This window comes from Lepidochelys kempii, chromosome 5 (assembly GCF_965140265.1).
Source record: "Lepidochelys kempii isolate rLepKem1 chromosome 5, rLepKem1.hap2, whole genome shotgun sequence".
In the NCBI taxonomy this organism is placed as follows: Eukaryota; Metazoa; Chordata; order Testudines; family Cheloniidae; genus Lepidochelys; species Lepidochelys kempii.
Window position 1 is genome coordinate 65,211,900 of NC_133260.1, and position 21,627 is coordinate 65,233,526.

Genomic DNA, 21,627 nt, shown 5'->3' on the forward strand with positions numbered 1-21,627 from the left:
AAGAAAAAGCAGGACACAATAAGGAAGTTAAATTTTCCTGGCACCTAAGTGGCTACACCAAAACAGGTTAAAAACAACTTATGAAAAAGGTTGAAACATTAGGAACAAAATATTGAATTATATAAATAATTTTCATATTTGATAGCTATTGCAGCTGAATAATTATTAATTTGAAATGACAGATTTCATGTTTACAGGGTGGGGCTGAAAAGTTGTGACATTTGTGTCAGGCATGTTATAAAACTTGTGAAATTCAAGGTTGTCTAGATCTTGTAATCTCAAGCAAAAATAGATTGCTTTTAGAGTAGCTTTCCCTATAAGCCATTAAAGGTGGACCAAGGATAATTTGCCCAAAACCACATCACTTTAAAATGTGGTCCCCACTGGCTAATGGTAGATATGCCTATGATCATCAGTGCACAGGAATCTGTATGGAACGGAATTAAATAAAGTATTTGAGGTGACATTTAATTAGCAATGAAGATAGTATTGTTAGATTATCTTGACACCATAAGATCACTCCTGAAAACTGAAATAGATTGACATGTAAAGTCAATGGTGTCTATTTGGCACTGAACTTGCACAGCGTTACTTAAGGTCCTGATTGAACAAGGTGTTGAGCACACTCCAATTAAAGCCTTCCAGAAGGTGAAAAGCAGGTTCAGGCCTTATGGGTCTATTACTTTAAACCTATTTTATAACTTTGTCTGGATATCTGCAAGTAGTTCTCTGAATTGAGGTAATATGCAAAGTGGCTGTTTTAATAAACAATGACACTTAGCTTTTCACATACATTTTACAAACAATCCTCAAGACTTCTAAGACATAGATTAGTACATACTGTTGGTAAAATCACTAAAATCAGGTAAGCCAGTAAAGATCCTAGACACAGTGATTTTCCAGTTTGAACTAAGGAGGCTGCCTATAGCAAACTATTGTATTGTAAAGGGTGCATTTAGTATCTATCCTGTTAAAATCTATTAACTTGAGGAAATGTGGACAGAAAAACAGTCTTTTAAAGCCCATACTCTCAAGAATCTTGACTGACATCTTTATATCCTGAAATCATTCCTGATAAAGGGAGATTAATTTAGTCTTGAGACTTGCTCTTACTTTCACATTGTAATCATGAAGTATCAACCACCATGTCTTTTCTCATAATTTTTCAGCTGCAGCAATACTGTCACAGAAATGGTCCAATGTAGCAATGACTTTATCTCCCTGAATTCCAGCATAACTTCCTTATCCTGAAGGAGATCTCCATCTTTCTAGGTTAAAAGCAGTAACTCTGGACTATGAAAGCATAGGTGCTGGAACTAGGGGTGCTTCTGTACTCCCTGGCTTGAAGTTGTTTCTATCATATACAGTTTAGTTCAATGGGTCTCAGCACTCCTGCTGTAAGGGAATACCTGTGGGAACTAGGTCCTAGTAAAGATAAATCTGTTTTGTCTGAGGCTCTATGCAAGAGTGATTATTTTAGAAATATAAACTACATAATCTCTAACTGTAAGCACCCTGGGACAGGGGAACAGGTCTACTTCTGGCACCTTAGAGACTAACCAATTGATTTGAGCATAAGCTTTTGTGAGCTACAGCTCACTTCATCGGATGCATTCAGTGGAAAATACAGTGAGGAGATTTATATACACACAACATGAAAAAATGGGTGTTGATCATCCAAACTACACAAGAGTGATCACTTAAGATGAGCTATTACCAGCAGGAGAGTGCGGGTGGGGGAGAGAACCTTTTGTAGTGATAATCAAGGTGGGCCATTTCCAACAGTTAACAAGAATGTCTGAGGAACAGTGGCGGGGGAGGGGGGATAAACAAGGGGAAATAGTTTTACTTTGTATAAAGCCACTCCCAGTCTCTATTCAAGCCTAAGTTAATTGTATCCAATTTGCAAATTAATTCCAATTCAGCAGTCTCTCGTTAGTCTGTTTTTGAAGTTTTTTTGTTCAAGAATTGCCACTTTTAGGTCAAATCGAGTGACCAGAGAGATGGAAGTGTTTTCTGACTGGTTTATGAATGTTATAATTCTTGACATCTGATTTGTGTCCATTTATTCTTTTATGTAGAAACTGTCCAGTTTGACCAATGTACATGGCAGAGGGGCACTGCTGGCACATGATGGCATATCACATTGGTAGATGTGCAGGTGAACGAGCCTCTGATAGTGTGGCTGATGTGATTAGGCCCTATGATGGTGTCCCCTGAATAGATATGTGGGCACAGTTGGCAAGGGGCTTTGTTGCAAGGATAGGTTCCTGGGTTAGTGGTTCTGTTGTGTGGTTGCTGGTGAGTATTTGCTTCAGGTTGGGGGGCTGTCTGTAGGCAAGGACTGGCCTGTCTCCCAAGATTTGTGAGAGTGTTGGGTCATCCTTCAGGATAGGTTGTAGATCCTTGATAATGTGTTTGAGAGGTTTTAGTTGGGGACTGAAGGTGATGGCTAGTGACATTGTGTTATTTTCTTTGTTGGGCCTGTCCTATAGTAGGTGACTTCTGGGTATTCTTCTGGCTCTGTCAATCTGTTTCTTCACTTCAGCAGGTGGGTATTGTAGTTGTAAGAATGCTTGATAGAGATCTTGTAGGTGTTTGTCTCTGTCTGAGGGGTTGGAGCAAATGCGGTTGTATCATAGAGCTTGGCTATAGACAATGGATCGTGTTGTGTGATCTGGATAAAAGCTGGAGGCATGTAGGTAGGAATAGCGGTTTCAGTAGGTTTCCGGTATAGGGTGGTGTTCATGTGACCATCGCTTATTAGCGCTGCAGTGTCCAGGAAGTGGCTGTCTTGTGTGGACTGGTCCAGGCTGAGGTTGATGGTGGGATGGAAATTGTTGAAATCATGGTGGAATTCCTCAAGGGCTTCTTTTCCATGGGTCCAGATGATGAAGATGTCATCAATATAGCGCAAGTAGAATAGGGGCATTAGGGGACGAGAGCTGAGGAAGCATTGTTCTAAGTCAGCAATAAAAATGATGACATACTGTGGGGCCATGCGGGTACACATAGCAGTGCCACTGATTTGAAGGTATACATTGTCCCCAAATGTGAAATAGTTATGGGTGAGGACAAAGTCACAAAGTTCAGCCACCAGGTTTGCCGTGACATTATCAGGGATAGTGTTCCTGATAGCTTGTAGTCCATCTTTGTGTGGAATGTTGGTGTAGAGGGCTTCTACATCCATAGTGGCCAGGATGGTGTTTTCAGGAAGATTACCGATGGATTGTAGTTTCCTCAAAGTCAGTGGTGTCTCAAAGATAGCTGGGAGTGCTGGTAGTGTAGGGCCTGAGGAGGGAGTCTACATAGCCAGACAATCCTGTCAGGGTGCCAATGCCTGAGATGATGGGGCGCCCAGGATTTCCAGGTTTATGGATCTTGGGTAGCAGATAGAATACCCCAGGTCGGGGTTCCAGGGGTGTCTGTGCGGATTTGTTCTTGTGCTTTTTTCAGGGAGTTTCTTGAGCAAATGCTGCAGTTTCTTTTGGTAACTCTCAGTGGGATCAGAGGGTAATGGCTTGTAGAAAGTGGTGTTGGAGAGCTGCCGAGCAGCCTCTTGTTCATATTCCGACCTATTCATGATGACAACAGCACCTTCTTTGTCAGCCTTTTTGATTATGTCGTCAGTTGTTGATGGCATTGTGTTCTGCACAGCTGAGGTTATGGGGCAAGTGATGCTGCTTTTCCACAATTTCATCCAGTGCATGTCGGCGGAAGCACTCTATGTAGAAGTCCAGTCTGTTGTTTCGACTTTCAGGAGGAGTCCACATAGAATCCTTCTTTTTGTAGTGTTGGTAGGAAGGTCTCTGTGGATTAGTATGTTGTTCAGTGGAGTGTTGGAAATATTCCTTGAGTCGGAGACGTCAAAAATAGGATTCTAGGTCACCACAGAACTGTATCATGTTCGTGGGGGTGGAGGGGTAGAAGGAGAGGCCCCGAGATAGGACAGATTCTTCTGCTGAGCTAAGGGTATAGTTGGATAGATTAACAATATTGCTGGGTGGGTTAAGGGAACTATTGCTGTGGCCTCTTGTGGCATGCAGTAGTTTAGTGTCCTTTTTCTTTTGTAGAGAAGCAAAGTGTGTGGCGTAAATGGGCTTGTCTACTTTTTGTAAAGTCCAGCCACAAGGAAGTTTGGTTTTTTATGAGAGTATCCAGTTTTGAGAGCTCATTCTTAATCTTTCCCTGTTTGCTGTAGAGGATGTTGATCAGGTGGTTCCGCAGTTTCTTTGAGTGTGTGGCACAAGCTGTCAGCATAATCTGTGTGGTATGTAGATTGTAATGGATTTTTTACCTTCAGTCCTTTTGGTACGATGTCCATCTGTTTGCATTTGGAAAGGAAGATGATGTCTATCTGTATCTGTATGAGTTTTTTCATGAATTAGATAGATTTCCACTCCATACGGCTAAATGCAGTGCCTTGCATAATGACAGGTTTCAGAGTAGCAGCCATGTTAGTCTGTATTCGCAAAAAGAAAAGGAGTACTTGTGGCATCTTAGAGTAACCAATTTATTTGAGCATGTCTCTAAGGTGCCACAAGTACTCCTTTTCTTTTTGCGAATACAGACTAACACGGCTGCTACTCTGAAACAGGCCATCTACTGTTTGTACATTGCCTAATGCACCAGGACCCCAGTCCTGGTCAAAGCCTCTGGGTGCTATCAAAGTATGACTACTAGTAGTCATTATAGGAATTATAACATCTCAGATAATAGTAACATTCACAGGAAGATAAATTGGAAAGGCAAACTAGGTCCAGAAGGGAATTTCTCAAATGAAAGGCACTTGCTGTAAAAAAACACTGAGCCTGAGGAGGATCTGGAGTCCCTGATAAACTCTGAAATATTGTACACCGCAATTAATAGAAATACTGGATTGCACAGTAGCATTCAATATAAACTGTAAGAAATTATTTATTCTAGTACCACATAAGGGATTAGTGAGGCTAATTTAGAATAATATGACATTCCAGTCACCTTGCTATAAGAGAACACACTGCTCAGAGCAACCAAAATCACAGAGTGGTTCAATATTAGAAATTCAGAAAGGTTGGAGGAACCTACTAGCTCTTTGAAAAAGAGAAAGCAAAGATCCTCAATCAAGAAGTAAAATTATGTTTAAGCGAACAGAGAGGATAGATGCTATATGGCTATTTTAAACAAAATAAAAAAAGAACAAGGGAACAAGAGAGAAGGAATTTAGATTGAATTTCTGGTCACAGAAAGTGGAACAGACTTACAAGGGAAGAGAAGGGGACAATTATCACAATAGGGAAGTAGGTCAGTTTGGGGCTTAATGGCCTACAGGTCTTTTGCTTTTCTAATGCCTATCATTCCAAGATCGTTTTTAAAAAGGAATAGGTCACACTTGAATTTGGAGGGGAAATTATTGTAAGATACAAATTCCTAACACTAAAGAAGTGACTTAGATACAGAAAATGATTTTCTTACAGTGCTCACCATTAAAACATCAACATTTACCACCAGTAAGTGTTTGAGTTAGAGATCCCTCTCTGAATAAAAGGGAAATAACTAGTATCTCACAGTTGTATAGATACTAAATATTTATTTTTAATGGAAACCACTATCCAATTACAATATATTTCCATCTTCTGAATTCTCCCTTTATATCCCTATCTTATTCCTTACTCTAAACCCACCACTCACTGTTTGGCCCTACACCCAACCTCCACTTTCTTATCACCTGACACATCCAATGTCTGTTCTGTTTATTGATTTTTTTTCCACTTTAAGAGGAGAGAAAAAAGTGTCAGATTTTTCCCCTCTTTTGTAAGTACAAAAACAGTAACAGCTCAAGAAAAAGAATATTGCAATTTCAAATGAAAGAATAATGTAGTTTTCCAAAATGATTTTCCAAGGCTCATTCTAGGAGTCAGTAAGGGCCATCAGGGTAATCTGTTTGAAAACAGAAAATGTAGACCACCTTGTAGGAAAAAAAAAAAGTTATTCCTTACTCCATGGACCTCAAAAAGGTGTGGTAAACTGTAAAATAAAGCTACATTTAAAAGCTGGGAGTTCAGTTCCTTTTACCTAAAGCAAGTCCCTCTTAGTTTCCCATAGAAGGTGCTAGAAGTTCACTGGACTTCTACTATGAAGCGTATATGGCTCCTCATTCATAAGAGAATAATTCTGAGACATGGGAAGTAACATCTGTTGTGAATACTTTCATTGTGTTTACAGCTTCTCAAAGTATCAAGGGAATCAGCAGAATAGGTCAAAATACATTTTATAGGTGTAAGCAGTGTCAGGATGAGCTCCACCCTGACATCTGGTGGTGAGGTGTGGCAAGTTGTGGAAAAGAACTTCAGGGGCCGATCTCATTTGCATAGGCACACCCACCACGCCTAGAATGAGACCATAGCTGCCCAAATGGTCACTTTGGCTGCTGTGGGATCCCCAGTGTCTCTGTTATTGGGGCAGGAAGAATAAATTGTTATTACCCTGATTATGGGAACTGTGCTTGGAACTGTACGTGGCCTTTTGTTATGATGGCGGGATTCACCATCAACTAAGTAGCACTCGCTAGGCAAGGGTCATGGGTTCCAAAACTGTGTGAATGGAGAGAGGCTGGGGACAAGTATTAATACTTGGTGGCATGGGCCCCTTGGTGAGGGCCTTACATGCTGATTGCACTTCCTCCTCTCTCCACTGTGGAATATCAGAGCTAATTTTGATTTCATTAGAAGTCTAGTTATAGGCTGCTGAGCTCACTTTGGGCTGACAGTGCACCAGCACTGGGGCTCCCCTACTATAAGCTGAATTCACCTAAGAGCTGAAATCACTGAGTGTTGTGTTAAGTAGTGGGGGAGCCTGAAGATATATTGTGGAGCAGTTTGCGGGATGGCTGGTGAAGCAGTTCGACGCGGAGCAGTGTGTGGATGGCAGGAGCTGCTTGTGGGCCGTGGAGCTGAGTGAAGGAGTTCGTGGGGCGGCTGGCGGAGCGGAGCGGAGGAGTTTGTGGGGCGGCTGGCGGAGCGGAGCGCAGCTGAGCGAAGGAGTTTGTGGGGCGGCTGGCGGAGTGGAGCGCCGCTATGGAGCAGTCAGCTTCAGATCACGTAAGGTGCCTCTTACCCCCGTCCCATTTCCACCCAGGTTGGGAGGTAAAGCTCCGCAGATAAACTTTTGAACTCTGGGGCTGCCCTGACCAGGGACAGAGACTTTTGGGGCATTGGACTTTTGGGACTTTGGGTGATTTGGGGTTGCTGGACTCAAGAACCAAAGGGAAAAGGGCATGCCCCAATTTGCCTGGGGTGGGGTTGTTTTTTGCTCATGGGTTGTGTTATGAATCCTGTTGGTGGTGTTTCCCCAACATAATGCCACATTGTTTCTCTCTGTTATTAAAAGACTTTTGCTACACTCAGACTATGTGCTTGCGAGAGGGGAAGTATTGCCTCTTGGAGGCGCCCAGCGGGGGTGGTATATATTTGTCCCAGGTCACTGGGTGGGGGCTCGAGCCGGTTTGCATTGTGTTATTGGAATGGAACCCCTAGATATTGAACCCGGCCCTTGTTGCTGCCAACTCTGACGGGCAGAAGGGTTACATAGGAGAGGACAAAAATTCTGAAATAATTCTGGGTCATTCCAGAAAAGTTGCTGGCTGTTAAGCACTGTTGACTAAACCAGAGACACACCATCCCAGAGTTCTGAAGGAAATAGCAAAGGAAGGAGGGGCTCCTTCATAACAGATGTTTAAAGTTTAATTGAAAATGGAGAAACCTAAGAATCAGAGTGAAAGAAATGACCTTGGAAACCACAGGTCTGTAAGCAGTGGTGCAAGTAGAAATCATTTCTTGCCGGTACACGGTACCCATGGGAGGGACACAAAGGAGGGGCATGTGACCTCCCCATGTGACTCCTCCCTGCCCTGCCCCCAGCCCAGGGCCCCCGCACTCTCCTTGGCTCCTCTCCATGAGCCATAACCATCCCATGTTACCTGAGCAGGATGGGCTCTGTCCTCCTCCCGCTGTTCTGGAGACTTCTGCTGTACAGACCCCAGGCAGGAGGGCTCAGGATATGCAGCTGTGTGGAGGGCTGGTTGCGGTACAGCTGTGCTGGAGGAGCTGCCAGTGTGGGGCCATGGTTCAGGGCTCTCTCAGGAGCCACAGCGGGGAGAGGAGCAGAACCCCAAGCACTGCCCCATCCTTCCACGGAGCTGCGTCTCCTGTCTGTACAGCAGCCCCGCCATAGGATAGGGCTGTACAGAGCTCTCCCGGGAACTGCAGTGGGGAAAGGAGCAGAACTGGCAGCTCCACCAGCGTGGCTGCTATACCACCCCTAGCCCTGTCCTCTGGCGGGGCTGCTGTACAGACAGAGGAGATGCAGCTCTGTGGAAGGGCGAGGGCGGAGCTGGGAAAGGGCTCCTTCTCCGTCTTTCCAATATGCCATACCAACTATACATATCTTACTGGTACGGCATACTGGACCATACCACCATACGCATAGGCAGAGAGTTTTATATGGGCCTGTGGTGCCAGCGTTCCACCAATATTCAGGAAGATGGGCCTGGGTCCACCAATGTTTGGGCTTATATTTTCAGAGCTGTCCCATCCATAGGATGGACTGGGGCAAGTGCCCCAGACCCCATGCTTTGGGGGGCCCGTACTTCAGGGGAATGCAGGGTCCAGGGCAGCCTGGAGGGTCAGCAGGGGTCCTGGCGCTGGCAGCAGCAAGTGACCCAGCCCACCCCTCTGTCCCACCTCTGCCCATTCCACCCCTTCTCCCCAGCTCCCACCCTACCTTTGTACTGCTTCCGCCCCCTTCCACGAGCAATGCTGGTCACCAACAGGGGAGAGCAGAGTGGGGCGGGCCACGCCGGGTCGCTCTCTGCTGCCAGTGCTAGGCTCCTCACTAACCCCCCCAGGCCAGCTTTAACCCCCACATCCCCATGAAGCACGGGGCCTGGGATAGTTGCCCAGTCCATCCTATGGATGGGATGACTCTACTTGGACCCATTCTGGGCACCGCCCAAAATTATACAAACCTGGAGCCCACGCATACTTGTACCACTGCCTGCAACACTGCTTTTTAATAATAGGAAGAAATACCAGAAGTCCAAATAAGAAACATGACTGAGAAGCATTTACTAAGAAATAGTTTGATTAAAGAGAAGTCACAGCATGGACACTCAAAAGAAAGAGCATGCCTAATAAATCTGACAAACAGTTTTGAAGAGATAATACAAAGTTGGCAGGGGCAGGGAGATGAGGACATAATTTACCAAGACTTCAAGAAAGCTTTCAATACAGTACAACACACAAGACTAATCTACAAGGTCAGCAAATCTGATATCAAGGAGCAAGCTGTTTGAGGGCAAAACTGACTTGCAGATGGAAAATAAATGGTACTAGGGAGTGAAAATACTTGAAGATGGATGGCTGAGGGTGACAAGCCACAAAGATGAGAAGTGAATTCTATTCAACTGACCTCTCATTGACTCAGAAAAAAGAGGAACATGTAATAAGGTAACAAAATGTGCAGATGACAGAACACTGAAAGGAGGGGTGAAGTATAGACCTAAATTCTTAAGTGTTAGAATAGATCAGAGGCTAGCAGACTGTTAATATAGTTACCTACTACCTGCAGTTGGGGCCAGATTACATCTGGTATTCAATATCCTTCCCTGGGGGGGCAATGGAAATTTGCCCCATATCAGGGTTAGGCCATGCACATACACATTATATATACACACCTTGTATGTGTGTTCAGTTGCCTTACCACTATTTTTTTCCATAATTAGTTTCTTGGTAGTGGCATTTCTCAACACTCCCCACATAAGTCTGGTTAAGTGCATTTCACAAGGAGGACCACAAATTTTCTCTGTTTTTTTTCCCCTGGCACTGGAATTTCCATGGAATCCTGCAGAATTGGCTTCTTTCTGAATTCCGGCTGAGAAAGTAAAGACTAAACTTTTCACCCACCCATCTTCAACAATGCTCTGAGCAACAATCCAAGTTCTGGATTCAAGTGGTACATTTCCACATACAAACCAGAGCTCTACCTCTATGCACACCAAGTCCTAGAGAACTCTGTGTATACAGTGCCTTCAGGTCCAGGTTAGTATCAGAGTCCAATCAACATTGTGGCATCGATTTTGAAGTCATGCAAATTCAGTGGCAGTTGTGAAAGAATATGTACTACTGTGCCAGAAAATACTTCATCCAGTTCCAAATGTTGCAGCCAAAACCATTTCCATGGCAGTTTCTATGACTAAAGAATTTCTACAGGCCCCGAAATAAGGTATCAGGATACCAGCTTGACTTTTTTTTCTTTACAAAGGCATGATCAGGAAAGGATCATTGCTTATTAGCAGAAGCACAAGGATTACATATGCTTTATGCAAGGATGGCAGAATTATGCATGGAATATGCAAGTGTCCTTGGTTAGTTATCATCCCGGCATTAAACCTTGAATGGTTAAATCTTTTCATACTGAACTCGAGCCATGCACAAGTCAAGGCATATAACTCCTTCCATTCCTTCAATAATTTATCCCTGCATTAACCTTGCATTTCTGTCCATATGGGATTGAGTCACTTACCTTCTCTGAATGAAAGCCCCATTCACAGATTCTGTGCTGGCTCTTATAAGCATCTAATGTGTCCAGTTTAAGCCAATATGTATGGATAGTAAGAGTCCTCACTGCAGTATTACTTTTTCCCCCTCAAGGTACATATACACAGTAGTTCATTTGGCAAAAAACTCCCACTCAATCTCAAAACCAAAGTCTATTGCACCTTTTGAAATGTTTGAGATTTCCTTTGTACACGTAGTCAACAGGATTTCTTTTGTATTTTTATACTACTTGAACAACACAGCCCAATTCTGTCATGTAGTTATCCAGTCTCTCTCATCTCATCTCCTGCAAACTGGTTTTCTTTGCTTTCCTCTCTAATCTCATCAATAACTTTGTATACTGGCCACGGGAGATAAAACTATTAGCCTAAATCAGTCCTAGCTGATTATTCTATTAAAACTACCTCAGCAAGTTATGGGAACAAATGAAGTTTCTAAATAGGCCAACTTAGTTAATTCATTGCACTGCAATGAAAGATATTTACATACATGTGCTGTGCCAATTCCTTCTATAGTTTGAGCTCTTTGGTGCAAGGATCATTCTGCCTTTTCTATTTGGAAACATTCATCCATGTTAAACATTCATCCATGTTAACTTTCTCTGAGTGTAATTTGTATGTAGTTTCCTTTTCAGATTTAAATTTTATTTCCACTAACTTTTCCATTGTTTGAGAAGTGTACTTTACAAACTTTACCCCATCTAGCCAATCATAGCTTCATAGAACCATAAAATAAGATTAAAAACTATTCAGTCAAGCAGTCCCACCCCTCCAATCTTTCCACCAGAAAAGGAACTTTGTTAAAAATATAGTAAAGGTAGGGAAAGTTTTTAAATTATTTCTGTCAAGGTGCCTTCCCCACTGAACTCTAGGGTACAGATGTGGGGACCTGCATGAAAGACCCCCTAAGCTTATTCTTACCAACTTAAGTTAAAAAATTCCCCAACTTACAAACTTTGCTTTGTCCTTGAACCCTATGCTGCCACCACCAAGCATGTTAAACAAAGAACAGGGAAAGAGTCCATGTGGAGATGTCTTCCCCAAAATATCCCCCAAGCCCTACACCCTTTCCTGGGGAAGGCTTGATAAAAATCCTCACCAATTTGTACAGGTGAGCACAGACCCAAACCCTTGGATCTTAAGAACAACGAAAAATCAATCAGGTTCTTAAAGAATTTTAATTAAAGAAAAGGTAAGAGAATCACCTCTGTAAAATCAGGATGGTAAATACCTTACAGGGTAATAGGATTCAAAACAGAATCCCTCTAGGCAAAACCTTAAGTTACAAAAAGACACAAACAGGAATATACATTCCATCCAGCACAGCTATTTTACTAGCCATTAAACAAAAGGAAATCTAACGCATTTCTAACTAGATGACTTCCCAACTTTACAGAAGTTCGAGTCTGCATTCCTGATCTGTCCCCGGTAAAAGCATCACACAGACAGACAAACCCTTTGTTTTCCCCCCACTCCCTGCTCCAGATTTGAAAGTATGTTGTCTTTTCATTGGTCATTTTGGTCAGGTGCCAGCGAGGTTATCTTAGCTTTTTTACAGGTGAAAGGGTTTTGCCTCTGGCCAGGAGGGATTTTATAGCACTGTATACAGAAAGGTGGTTACCCTTCCCTTTATTTTTATGACAGTGGCTAAGACCATGTTAAGGTCCCACAAGGACACAGGTGGATGGAGATGAAGCATTCCTTTCAAGAATACCACCATGACATTGAAAAACAATCCATGAATGGATCAATGAAAGGCTGCAATTGCTGCTAGATGGACCCTCAATGAACACCATGACTGAAGATGCAAATACTTAAGATGTCCTGGATACTAGCCACTGTTGACTGAATGCCACAGGCCAGTGAATGAATTGAAAAATGTTTCCACTTTGTCAAATAGGTCATCATGGTGGAAGATTTTTCTACTATTGAAGAGAATTTGTCGAACAGTCAAAAACATTGCTCTTCATCTTCATTCGGACATGCAGCAGTCACACCATGACACGCAGAGAGCTGAATGTGGAATGCAAGGTGTGATTGTGAGGGTAGGTCAATATGGAGGAGAAGGGATATGGGAGGCTAAATCAATATAGTGTAAGAGTCAGAAAACCAACACTGACTCGGCAATGAGGATGACCTTGGCCCAATGAGCTTTCAGTTTGAGAATGACCTGTGGAACAAGTGGGATTGGAGGAAAAGTGTACAGGAGAGCAGATTGCCAGCTGAGATAGAAGGCATCAGTCAGGGAGCTCAGACTGAGACACCCTCAAGAAAGGAGCAGATGGTATTTCCTGTTCTCCCTTGTAGCTAACAGATCTATTGTCAGGATGTCCCAAGCTGCAAAGAGGACTTGCAGAACACAGGGCTTCAGAGATCACTTGTGACTCAGGAAAAAGTCCAGCTGAGATGGATTGAGAGGATTCAGGACCCTGGGCAAGTGATTGGCTATTGGTATGATAATCTCTTTGATGCAGAACTGCTACAGCCTGACTGCTTCTTGGCAGAGCACCCTGGAATATCTTTCTCCCCCTCCACCCCTTCACATAATATATCACAGGCGTATTGTTGGTAAATATGTGAACCTCAACACTTGATGCGGTCTAGGAAAACATGACAAATCACTGCAGATAGCCTGAAGCTCCAGGACATTGCTATACAGTGAAGCTTCCTGCTCTGACCACAGTCCCTGAACCTCCAGCAACCCCAGGTGTGCTCCTCAACAGTCCAGGTTGATAAGAGCTAGGCAAAAGGAATGCTTGACATACATTCCTCTGATCTGTCCACCAGTGTAAGGAGTTCTGGATAAATGGAGGGATGCAGACCTGTCCAAGGGGTGAAGAGTCAGATGGTAAACTGTCCTGAGCCACAGCTGAAGAGGGTAAAGGCACAACCTTGCAAATTGAACCACCTGCATGTGTGCGGACATGTGCGTCAAGAGCCTCAAACATATGCAAACTGTTATGGAAGTTTGAGACTGCAGACTGAGACAAAGGCAATACATTGTCTGCAAATGACTGGTCAGCAAAAATGCTCTCAAAAACTCAGTCTATTAGGGCCCCACTACACTCAATTCTCTGAGCATGGACCAACATGGACTTTCCGGCATTTTCAATTAAACCCAGACAAGTGAGTAAGCACAGTATAATGCATATATGAAAAAGGACTTCTTATCTGGACCTGACCCTTGGTAGCTAGTTGAAATCCATAGACGACAGGTTTAAAAATAAACAAGGAAGTATTCACACAATGCAGTCAACCTGTGGAACTCTTTGCCAGTGTTTTCACCCCCAGGGAACATAGAGTGGCTCTAGAATCCTTGAAGGAGAGCAAAGTCATTAGTCCTCTCTGAAAATAGCATTTAGCCATTGAAGGGGAAATCCTTTATGACCAGCTGTACGTCTAGAGTGGTGCCCAAATTCTGCAGCCAGGATGCCCTTCTCATGGTCACTGCTGAGGCCACAACTCTGGCTGGAGTGTCTGCGATATCCAGTGTGAACGTCCAGTGATGTGTTGGCCACTAAGTAGCATTCAGTGATGAATGTTCAAAATTCCTCTCTGGAGTTTTCAGGCAGCTGGTCTGCAAACTCAGACACAGCCATCCAGTTCACAAAGTCAAATAGCAATGCCTGCTGGTTAGCAATGCACATCTGCAAAGAAGGGGAGGTGTAAATCTTCCTATCCATCTAGTCCTTCCATTTAGAGTCCTTATCCTTGGAAGCAGACTCAAATCTGTCCTGATGGGCTCTATCACTGACCACAGTTATGACCAAGGAATTTGGGGGCAGATGTGAGTAAAAAAATCTCAAATCCCTGCACCAGAACAATGGAGTATTTCTCCATGTGCTTTGTGGTAGGTGGCATTGAAGCCAGCAGCCAACATTAGCAGAGTGTAGGCAGACATCATTAATAGAGAAGTGATTCTTACAGCAGCAGATGCTGCAGAATATCCAACAACTTATGGGTATCTCCTCCAGGAACTCCACCTGAATGCCCAGTGAAGCAGCCACACACCACAAAAGCTCCTGATAGATCTTGAAATCCTCTGCTACTGAAGGAGCGGAAGGAGTCAGGCACTGTTGAATCATTCAAGGATGAAGAAGCAGCAGTTAACTGCACCAAGGCTGGCTCCCACTCCTGGACTGATGGAGCTGGAAGAGGCAGTTGCATAGGCTCTGCACAGGGATGGCTCACTTGATACCTGAGCCTGGAGTGGATTCATGATTCCTGCTACCCATGTGCCCAATGATCTTGCCTTAGAGCGAGCTGAGGAGTGTCCCCTCCATGACTGAGGGGTGTTCCAAGGAAGCCGCGGGAATAAGGAAAGGCACTGGTGGCCAGTACACAGGGGGCCCTCATCCCAACTGTAAGTTGAGTGCCAATCCTAGTGCCCATGGTGCTCCATAAATAGTTCCTGATGTGAATCAGACATGTGAGAGCAGGAGGAGGAAGACTCTGACCTCAACATTGAGGAGCCTCAGGTTTCCAGGGATAAAGTTGGAACCAGTCCTGAGGGGAAAATCAATCAGTCTGAGGCATCCATTGCCCAAAACAAAGGAGAGCCTGGCACTCATGGTGGAAATGTGCTTATATACGAATGCACAAAGCCTTGGAAACAAGCAGGGAGAACTGGAGGTCCTGGTGATGTCAAGGAATTATGACGTGATTGGAATAACAGAGACTTGGTGGGATAACTCACATGACTGGAGTACTGTCATGGATGGTTATAAACTGTTCAGGAAGGACAGGCAGGGCAGAAAAGGTGGGGGAGTAGCACTGTATGTAAGGAAGCAGTATGACTGCTCAGAGCTCCGGTACGAAACTGCAGAAAAACCTGAGTGTCTCTGGATTAAGTTTAGAAGTGTTAGCAACAAGAGTGATGTCATGGTGGAAGTCTGCTGTAGACCACCGGACCAGGGGGATGAGGTGGATGAGGCTTTCTTCCGGCAACTCCGCAGAAGCTACTAGATCGCACGCCCTGGTTCTCATGGGTGACTTTAATTTTCCTGATATCTGCTGGGAGAGCAATACAGTGGTGCATAGACAATCCAGGAAGTTTTTGGAAAGCATAGGGGACAATTTCCTGGTACAAGTGCTAGAGGAGCCAACTAAGGGGGGAACTTTTCTTGACCTGCTGCTCACAAACCAGGAAGAATTAGTGGGGGAAGCAAAAGTGGATGGGAATCTGGGAGGCAGTGACCATGAGTCGGTTGGAGTTCAGGATCCTGACACAGGGAAGAATGGTAAGCAGCAGGATACGGACCCTGGACTTCGACTCCCTCAGGGAATGGATGGGTAGGATCCTGTGGGGGACTAACATGAAGGGGAAAGGAGTCCAGGAGAGCTGGCTGTATTTCAAGGAATCCATGTTGAGGTTACAGGGACAAACCATCCCGATGAGTCGAAAGAATAGTAAATATGGCAGGCAACCAGCTTGGCTTAACGGTGAAATCCTAGTGGATCTTAAACATAAAAAAAAAAAGCTTACAAGAAGTGGAAGGTTGGACATATGACCAGGGAAGAGTATAAAAATATTGCTTGGGCATGTAGGAATGAAATCAGGAGGGCCAAATTGCACCTGGAGCTGCAGCGAGCAAGAGATGTTAAGAGTAACAAGAAGGGTTTCTTCAGGTATGTTGGCAACAAGAAGAAAGTCAAGGAAAGTGTGGGCCCCTTACTGAATGAGGGAGGCAACCTAGTGACAGAGGATGTGGAAAAAGCTAATGTACTCAATGCTTTTTTTGCCTCTGTCTTCACTAACAAGGTCAGCTCCCAGACTGCTGCGCTGGGCATCACAAAATGGGGAAGAGATGGCCAGCCCTCTGTGGAGAAAGAGGTGGTTAGGGACTATTTAGAAAAGTTGGACGTGCACAAGTCCATGGGGCCGGACGAGTTGCATCCGAGAGTGCTAAAGGAATTGGCGGTTGTGATTGCAGAGCCATTGGCCATTATCTTTGAAAACTCGTGGCGAACGGGGGAAGTCCCGGATGACTGGAAAAAGGCTAATGTAGTGCCAATCTTTAAAAAAGGGAAGAAGGATGATCCTGGGAACTACAGACCAGTCAGCCTCACCTCAGTCCCCAGAAAAATCATGGAGCAGGTCCTCAAAGAATCAATCCTGAAGCACTTACATGAGAGGAAAGTGATCAGGAACAGTCAGCATGGATTCACCAAGGGAAGGTCATGCCTGACCAATCTAATCACCTTCTATGATGAGATTACTGGTTCTGTGGATGAAGGGAAAGCAGTGGATGTATTGTTTCTTGACTTTAGCAAAGCTTTTGACACGGTCTCCCACAGTATTCTTGTCAGCAAGTTAAAGAAGTATGGGCTGGATGAATGCACTATAAGGTGGGTAGAAAGTTGACTAGATTGTTGGGCTCAATGGGTAGTGATCAATGGCTCCATGTCTAGTTGGCAGCCGGTGTCAAGTGGAGTTCCCCAGGGGTCGGTCCTGGGGCCGGTTGTGTTCAATATCTTCATAAATGATCTGGAGGATGATGTGGATTGCACTCTCAGCAAATTTGCGGATAATACTGAACTAGGAGGAGTGGTAGATACGCTGGAGGGCAGGGATAGGATACAGAGGGACCTAGACAAATTGGAGGATTGGGCCAAAAGAAATCTGATGAGGTTCAATAAGGATAAGTGCAGGGTGCTGCACTTAGGACGGAAGAACCCAATGCACAGCTACAGACTAGGGACCGAATGGCTAGGCAGCAGTTCTGCGGAAAAGGACCTGGGGTGACAGTGGACGAGAAGCTGGATATGAGTCAGCAGTGTACCCTTGTTGCCAAGAAGGCCAATGGCATTTTGGGATGTATAAGTAGGGGCATAGCGAGCAGATCGAGGGACGTGATCATTCCCCTCTATTCAACATTGGTGAGGCCTCATCTGGAGTACTGTGTCCAGTTTTGGGCCCCACACTACAAGAAGGATGTGGATAAATTGGAGAGAGTCCTCATCTGGAGTACTGTGTCCAGTTTTGGGCCCCCCACTACAAGAAGGATGTGGATAAATTGGAGAGAGTCCAGCGAAGGGCAACAAAAATGATTAGGGGTCTGGAACACATGACTTATGAGGAGAGGCTGAGGGAACTGGGATTGTTTAGTCTGCAGAAGAGAAGAATGAGGGGGGATTTGATAGCTGCTTTCAACTACCTGAGAGGTGGTTCCAGAGAGGATGGTTCTAGACTTTTCTCAGTGGTAGAAGAGGACAGGACAAGGAGTAATGGTCTCAAGTTGCAGTGGGGGAGGTTTAGGTTGGATATTAGGAAAAACTTTTTCACTAGGAGGGTGGTGAAACACTGGAATGCGTTACCTAGGGAGGTGGTAGAATCTCCTTCCTTAGAAGTTTTTAAGGTCAGGCTTAACAAAGCTCTGGCTGGGATGATTTAATTGGGGATTGGTCCTGCTTTGAGCAGGGGGTTGGACTAGATGACCTCCTGAGGTCCCTTCCAACCCTGATATTCTATGAAATGGTACCACTAGCACACATCTATCGTTCCCAGTGCCAGGAGCAGCAGCATCTCCAAAGTCAGAAGCAGTACCAAAGCAGCAGACAGTGCCAAAGCAGAGGTCGGTAAGAGCCAATACAGTAACACTGGTGGTGCTGAATGCAATGGGACTAAGGAGGTCCCCGGGGACAAGAGGCCCCTTGCACCAAGCCTGGTATTGGCCCTGCTTCCACAAACTGTGGACAGGGAACATTGGGGTATGGTGCCAAGAGACCCAAAGGTTCAACAGCCCATCCAGCCAATGGGGCTATAAACAACGTAGCCCTGGCTAAGTCTTGGCCCAAGAGAGGTTGGGACAGAAAAGGAGAGGACATCGCCAGCATGAAAACAGCCAGTGCTAGCATTGCCCTCATCAGTATTGGACTCAGTGGACATCCCAGGGCCAGAACCAGAGTGAACTGGTCCATTCTCCTCCTGGAGGAGGCAAGAGAGTCCTCACAAGACCTGGAATGGTCTTGATTGGTCATATGGAATCTTTTCCTTGGCACACTTCATGGGAGAATGACTCCTCCGTCTCTTCAGAGAGGCACTAGCTCCAGAGCATGAAGCAGCAGCACTTTTGGAACCTGAGGGCAACCTCTGCTCCAACAAAGATCTCCGTGTCAAAGCAGGCCCTGTGACCTGCTTGGGCAGATGCAGCTTTAGGCAAAGTTGCTTCACCACCTGAGCCTGTGTCATGAATGACTTACATATCGCATATCACTCCTTGATGCAGGCCTTGTGTAAGCACAGCAAATGCTGTGTGTGGGGATTGTTGTTGGGGATCGCTCTCACATGACAGACAATGGTCATAACCTAGTGAGGGAATGACAGGAGAATATTTAACTGAACACTACATCTAACCAACAGTAAGGTTATTACTAACTATGTACAACTAGAAAAATTACACTAAAATAGTGAGAGATTGAGGTTAAGAACCACACAGAGCTCTGACTCCAGTTCCTTCGTACCACCTGTGGCTAAGGGGGTCAGGGTATATAGCCAAGGGAGGAGCTATGGCCAGAAGGTCTGAGTGCCCCCCTCTCACAGATACTGCTAGGCAAAATTCTCAGTCTCTGGTCCCCTGGGCGTGCATGCACCTCAGTGGAATACATGGCTGCACCTATTCAGAGATGAAAGCAGCTGGGATTACAAAATTCAGGTCTGCTGTTTTAGCAGATTATAAAGGTGGGTCAGTTGCAAAATTAGGAGCCATATCTCCATTTCCTTGAAGTTTGGAGTTGGACAGTTCTGTAGTTGTGATTCAGGCCCACCTCCAATTTAAAGTTGTAAAAAAAGAGTATGGCTGCACAGGAGTAAGCAGAGCCTGTTTTTCTGCTGCCTTGCCTCTTGCAATAAATTAAGTTTCTTCAAAGTGGGTATCAATACTACCAGATCAGACTGGTAGCTTTTTTTTACCCACTGTGCACAAATAAATGGTTGCCCAATATGCAAGGTACTAGGGACTATCAGGCACAGAGTTGAAAGGAAATTGTGTACAAATGTGAGTAAGTATATGAGACAGCATGTCTATCTACAAAAGCTCCCAGTAGGATAGCAGGTTACAAATATTTAATCAGTTGTTGACATTTCCAAGGCACCTATCACCATAGCATTTAAACACTCATCAAGAAAGGGAACATCTGACACTGTCTGTAAAACACTCTGTAAATTTGAAATGCTCTAAAGTTAATTGATCTTCTAAACAAAAATGTATTAACTGCTTGTATCTTGACAGCATGATATATATGTTTATAGACTTTTCTATAGTGCTTATCAATATAGTGCCTAAGGGCTCACAAATATTAGTTAATTCATCTTTGCAATACTACCGTCAGATAAGGAGGTGTTATCCCGATTTTACAGAGGAGGGACAGTGGTACTGAAAGATGAAGTGACTTACTCAAGATAATAAGAAATCTGTAGTTTAGCAAGAATAAACAACAGATCTTCTGAATCCCAGTGCCTTTAACTAAAAGATTATTCTCCCTCTCAGGACATTGTTGCTAGCTGCTTGTGGAAACAATCACCTTATATTTATGAACCCATTCAGGGCTGTCACCACATTCACCACAACCTTCACCCCTCCTTGGATTAAATGCCTTTTTCTCTGGAATGAAGTAGATGAAGCTAAACTCCTATGATCCATATCATTACTAGTCAAGTAATTCTTTGCTTTCACAGACTACTTAAGAAGGCAATTCACTACCTGGTGTCATAGTGAGAGTCTAGGTCATGACTCCACACTTGCTTCCTTTGTATAGTCATCCTGCAAGGTAGTACATTATCTTTAAAGATTTTTTATTGAGCTCTTTTATGCACAGAACCTTGGAATGTTTAAATAAAGAGCACTTATATATTTTAGTCATGTTGTGCTGCTATCTTCTCATACTCCTGCTTTTCACTATACTGCACTATACTGCACTGGTATTGACAAAAGAATGCTATGATTTCCAGAAACATTGAGAAGCTCATTTAAAAAGAAAGAAAATGAATAAATTCACCCACAGATCTTAAGTCCTTTACTTTATGGTTAGTCTTAAGATTCCACATTTCCATTATCAACAAAAGTCTACAGAAGGGAGCTTGGTATAAACCCAGTCACTGCCCACATGTTCAGGTTTGTTCATCAAGAAACTGTAAACTGGAAGACAGTATTCTGTGAATTAAATCAGAACAGAAGATGAGTCTGAGGTGATTAATGCCTACAGAGATTGGATACCATGAACTAGAAGATAATCTAAACTATTTTATCTAACCTACCTAGATAAATTAGGCAGAATGACCGCAAATCACTGTATCAATAAAACAACCTGGTTTCTAGAATCTCCATAGCCAATATTGTCAGAGCACATCGGCTTCAAAACTGGAGCAAGGTTTTCTCAAGCCACATCTGCTACATAGAAACAGTTTTGCCATATTACAGGACATGAGACTGGAACAGAGGTGTCCAGTTTGGTACTTTAGAGGATACTGTCAACCCACTCCCCCATGCACACACTTTTACACTCTAGTCAAGTAATCACTGGAGGGTAAGTGTCATTCTCTAATGTAATACTCACAAGCTACTGTCAAAAACTTATCCCATTCCTGGGATTTGCCTTAATTAACAATAGAAGAGACACATTTTGTTAAAGATCTTGTCTTATCACCCCAAGACCCAAATTGTTCATTTCCCCCCATTTTATGTTATTTAAGGTTTACTCTATTACCCTCCTCAATATTATTTAAATTGCCAGAAATATTTAGGGACCCTATTTTAATATCACAGATGCACAACTGCCCCTTTTCAACGAATACATGATGACTATAGAAACTCTCATTCATCACAATTGCATTTTCCCCCCGTACACATTTGATGCCAATTAGCAATGCCTTCCATTGCTGTGAGCCAGTATAGGAAGTCTATAGCTGGTGTTGTATCCTTGTTCTCTTATGTGAGCTACTCTACAAGGGCTATATCCTGAAGTCCTTACTCAGCCCTCTTCAGATATTAGCTAGCTAGAATTAAGAATCAAGGCTGCACTAGCTGTTTACTTGT